We start from the raw sequence: 5,597 nt of genomic DNA, 5'->3' as shown, positions 1-5,597 counted from the left end.
TCACTGGGAGAAACAGACTCAGCTAAATCACTCTACCAGAGTTAATGGGTAACATGACTATTGAAGCATTTGAACATATCTCCACAAAAGAAGATTTTGATTTTTGTTATATAGATTTTTTGAAATCAGATCCATGATTATAATGTCCTAGATAACCATAAACCCACAAAAAATAGAATTTGGTTATGCTGATATTAAAAATTGCAATAGATTGCAATAGTCATATTCAGTATGAATATGACTTAGTTCTAGAAGTCAAGTTATTGTATAGGAAAATAAGATCACTTAGTTCTGGAAGCCAAGATATTATATAGGAAAGAGACAACCCAAATTCTATCATAATGGGATTTGAAGGATTCACCCTGTAGTTTCTCCTTTAGTTTAGTTAAAATAATTAATTAGAAAATCTTTTCTTTTTTATTTCTACAGACTGCGTTTTGATTTATTGCACACAAATGGTGTACAACTTTTTTTTCCATGGTTGTGCACGGTGTAGATTCATATCATTCATGTAATCATACACGTACACAGGGTAATCATGTCTGTCTCATTGCACCATCTTTCATACCCACCCCTCCTTCCTCTCATTTCCTTCTACGTAATCTAAAGTTCCTCCATTCTTCTCTCACCTCCCAGCCCCCCACCCTCATTTCCATGGAAGCTTCAACACTTATTGGTGTTGGGAAGGAGGAGATGTAAGGAAAGCCTACATATGTCAGAAAAAGATTTGTAGAAGCAAAAGACTATTTACATATTTATCGCCTGTTTTCTTTGGGACTGGGCTCACAGAGTAGGGGAGGACATTGGGTAAATTGAGGGCAGCAGAAAGAATACAACCTCCCATGTTCTAATTATTAAAGCATGCCTAGGTCCAACACCCGATGTGACACAGTGTGATCAGGTGCAGTGAGTCAGGCACTGGAGTTTAGCTTTCCTGGGTGGATCAGTGCCCTGTGAGTCAGGGAGCTGCCTGAAGAACCAGTGAGCCTGTGACTGGCTCTCTTAAAGCAGCATGAGGAGGTTCCCTAGCAGATGTTGGAGTTAGGCTGCCACAGAATGGGAGACACACAGTCTCCGTGGCTTCAATCAGCAGGAGTTGAGATGACAACCATTTACCAAGAACATATGGAAAAACTAGGAATGGACCAAAATAAACATAAGTATCAGTTAGCAACATTAGTATCGGGAACAGCCAGGAAAACAAAACTTCACCCAGGAGATGCAGGGAAACCAGCTGTGCATTACACAGCAGCCTGAGGTCAGTTGGGTGCATTCTGTTCCTTCAATCTCCTATACCTTAACACAAGGAGACAGGCATGAGAAGAAGAGAGAAATGAGGGACCAAGCCAATATTTTTATACAAAATGAAAGGCAAAACATAGTCTTAAGGAACTCTTTGTATTACAGATTCAGACTAAACTTAATTTTTTTAACATTAAATTTCCACTTACCAGAGTCAATTTCAGCTTTCATAAACCCCAAATCATTAACTGATAAAAAAGTTATCTTTTTAATCTTTAAAAAATAGTACCATAGACATAAATGAATAACAGTAGCAACCACTTGAACCCCTTTAAAATTTATTTTTAAATGCATTCCTCAGGAATATACAATTGTCTTAAAAAATGTTCCTAATTTCACTCTAGAATATTCATTAAAAATTACACCAGGCAAGGTGGTGCACACCTGTAATCCCAGCAGCTCAGGAGACTGAGTCAGGAGGGTTGCAAGTTCAAAGCCAGCTTCAGCAAAAGCAAGGTGCTAAGCAACTCAGTGAGACCCTGTCTAAATAAAATACAAAACAGGACTGGGTATGGGACTGGGTATGTGGCTCAGTGGTCAAGTGCCCCAGTACCTCCACCAAAAAAAATTGTTTGTATTATACCCATTTATTGTATCAGAAAGCCTGTGAGACTAAATTCTTGGCATAGTTATATTGATATTTCTTCCTCCATGATTTTTCTGCAGATGTTTCAATAATTCGTATTTTTGCCTGTTTAAATATTTTGATTTTAAAATTCCACTCTTTTGCATTATCTAAACTTTATTTTAAGTTGACACAAATAATTTGGTTTGTTTTTATAATAAATGTCATAAAAATATTAAATTACTCTAAGGGTTAAGTAAATTAGTGAATTTACTTATAATTTATGAATAAAGTACAAAGTAACAATACTGCTACATTTTTAAATTTTGAAAGTAAATTTTAGGAAAGATTTTAAAAACACATAGATTTAATCATCTGAACTAATTTTTTTACAGAGTAATTTTATATTTTTTCTTTATTTTTATTATTTTCTGTACCTTGACAGGAAGCTGCAATCAAAACCACTTTTGAAGATAATAAAGTACTGAACACTTTAGTTGTGAACACTGTGTTCAGAACACTTTTATAGCTCCAAAATGTAAGTTACAGGTCTAACTTGAAATTTGTCTTGAGAAAGAACATTTTCCTTTGATTGTTTGCAAGATGTGAGAAACATCAAGTTCATAGAAACTTTTACCATTATGGAGGGAGAATTAGCTGAACATGTCTACAAGGACCTCACACTAAAATCTATCAGCCTTTAATTACACGGACTGCTATTTCTTATAGAGTTACAGGATAGAGGAAAAAGATAATAGACTTTGGAATTATATGGATCTGAGTTTAAATTAGAGGTCTAACACTGTATTTCAGGCACATTTTTTTCACAATTTACAATCTCTGAACCTAAGAAACAGCAACAAATGCTGTTGGCCAGTCAGGATGGAGTGATCATTGCCTCTGCATGAGGAAGCAATGAAAGTTTCAGAGTTAAAACTGGTAGAATGGGTGCTAATGATTTGGACTGAAGCGTGAATATGATAGTTGAGTACATTTTATCCCTAGAAACAAGTGGTTGTGAGGAAGAGGTGGGATTGGTGGTATCTTGGTTAGTTCAGCAACAAGTCGTAAGGAAGAAGGAAAAGTCCAGCTCTTTATACTGAAAAAACAATGTTGATCCAACATACATGATCTGAATTATTTTATGGATTCCTTAATAAATGTTATCCACTAATTCTGGTGTTAGAGTGTTACAGAGCTGGGAAAAGACCACATGCATGAAACACCAAAAGTCCAAAGAGTTAAACTGAATATGAAGCAGTTTTAGGACTGCATTATCTAATTATCTTCATTTGTATTTTCTTTTAACATGTAAGACATAAATATATGAACATTTACATAACAAATTAAGATAAAAAGAGATCTTTCAAGAAGTAAACAATTCCAAGATAGAAGAAAGTACTGTGTCACTGTGAAATGACTCACACTGATTTTCAGTGATATATAAGATAATGGTGCATCTACAATTAGTGTCTCTTAGATTGGGTCAAAGACAGTATCTTTATAACCTTAGTGAAATCTTTTCTTCATCCCAATCTTCAGTTTTCTTTTTATAGTATTTGTGTGAAAGTTACCAATCCTGTATCTTAAAAAAAAAAAAAAATGAAAAAAAAAGACCTGTCCTAAACTATACCTTTGGTGCTTCAATGAATCTTTATTGCAATTATTTATTAAAAGGCCATATTTCCATGCTCACTTCAGCAGCACATGTACTAGGACTGGAACCATATGGAGGAGTTTAGCATGGTCACTGCACAAAGATGACATGCAAATCTGTGAAGTGGACCATATTTTTATAAAGAAGAATAAAATGGCAATTGCTGGTAAATGGATGGAACCGGAGATAATCGTGCTAAGTGACATAAGCCAGATCCAGAAAGTCAAGGGTCAAATGTTTTCTCTCATATGTGGAAACTACAGCAAAGTAAGCAGAAAAAATAGGGAGGGACACCATGAAAATAAAGAGAAATCAGTGGAGTATAGAAAGAAGATGGAGCAGAAAGGAAGAGGAATGGGAAAAGAGAGGAACTGTGGAATGAAGTTGACTAATTTATGCTATGAACACAAATGAGTATACCATAATGAATTCTGCTTTTATGTATACTTGTAAAGCACCTATTTAAAAAAAATAGTAAATAAATAGAAGTGTGGGAAGCCATCCTTATTTAGCAGAATCAGGCTAGTTGAGCCATGGGACGCAGAGGCCTGACTTCTAGGAACTGCCGGGAAGTATGTGGGGCTGTGTGGGAGTGGTTCCCTGTCTCTTCCTGGAATTTTCCCCTTAAGAGAATGGCTCCCCTAACTCTGCCCTATCCTGTTCATCACAGAAGAAACTCCTCCCGGTCCTGGCCCCCTTTTACCTGCATATTATAAATAAAGGAGAGTTGGGTGACTCAGTTGTTGTAAAGAGGCCAGAATAGGTATGACCCAACCTGTCACACCCCCTCTCATAAAAAGAGCATTGACTCTCGTGTGTTTATTGAGTAGATAAGTTTTTGGGGTCATAGATAGAAAAACAGCCCACATCCCCTTCCTGCAGTCAATCCTTTCTTCCCCCATGCAGGACGTGGAAGAGGGGACCCCGACCTAGAAGGAAGACCAGTAGAATAGAGGAAGGGGAACAGGGGGAGGAAAAGAGGAAGTACTGGGGACTGAAACAGAGCAAATTGCATCCCATGCATGTATGATGATGTCAAAATGAACGCCACTCTTATGTAGAACAATAATGCACTTAAAAAAATAAAAATATCTTTAGGATTTACAAAAAATGCCACCTTTGCAACTGAAAAAAGTTAGCTGATATCACAAAACAAAAAATATTCGATTTGTATTTTTTCATTCACACAATAATATATATATATATGTCATGATACGCATACACACACACACACACACTCACAGACACAGACACACACACACATTGCTTATTACCCCTGGATAGTTTTCTATATTGAAAACCATGACAGAAAAACTCTAAAGGTGTCCCCAATTCTCCCACCTCTTGCTATGTATGTCTCCTGTAATTTCATTCCCTGGAGAGTGGCAGGACCTGTGACCTTCTTAAAACTATTAGAACAAGGAAACATTATGGGATGTTAATTCCATGATTGCATCACACAAGCTTGTAACATCTTTGTTGTCCAAAGCTTCTAATGTGTCACTCCCTCACTGGTTTTGGCAAAATAAACTAGAACATGGAGAGTCTCATGTGATGGCAGGGACCAACTGTGGCCTGTGACCTATGGCCAGAGAGGATCTGAGGCCTCCAATCCAACAGCTTCTAAGGATCTGAATGTTGTCAATAACCATGTGAGTATGGAAACAGATCCTTCTCCAGTTGAGCCTCAGATTAGACCACGGATCTGGCCAACACCTTGTTTGCACCTCTGCGAACCTGAAGCACAGCACCCAGATAAACTGCGCCCAGATTCCTGAGCTCACAAACTGTGATTCAATAAATGCTTGGGGTTTTTTTTTCAAGTAATTAAGCTTGTCATAATTTGTTAAAGAGTAATAGACATTTGATACGAAACACTGTATTCACTGTATTAAAATAGAATTGTTATGGAGTCCATGAATTCCTCTATCCAGAAACAAGAAATTTCCACTACTAAAAAAAGTGCTCATTGACATATCACACTTATGGAGAAGACATATAAAACTCAGTTCCTTTAAAATTGCAGTTTACATACATCCAATCATTTAAACTTTCCAACCTCTATTTAAATTA

At 36.7% G+C, this 5,597-nt stretch overlaps 1 non-coding gene across 1 annotated transcript; it reads left to right on the top strand.

Moving 5' to 3' along the window:
* Nucleotides 1-3,555: 3,555 nt before the first annotated feature.
* LOC124984073 (U6 spliceosomal RNA) lies at nucleotides 3,556-3,662 on the top strand. Its single transcript, XR_007108542.1, has one exon. It is a non-coding gene; the product is annotated as a U6 spliceosomal RNA (small nuclear RNA).
* The last annotated feature ends 1,935 nt before the right edge of the window (nucleotides 3,663-5,597 follow it).

This window comes from Sciurus carolinensis, chromosome 4, assembly GCF_902686445.1.
Source record: "Sciurus carolinensis chromosome 4, mSciCar1.2, whole genome shotgun sequence".
In the NCBI taxonomy this organism is placed as follows: domain Eukaryota; kingdom Metazoa; phylum Chordata; class Mammalia; order Rodentia; family Sciuridae; genus Sciurus; species Sciurus carolinensis.
This window is presented reverse-complemented; position numbering and strand designations above follow the sequence as displayed.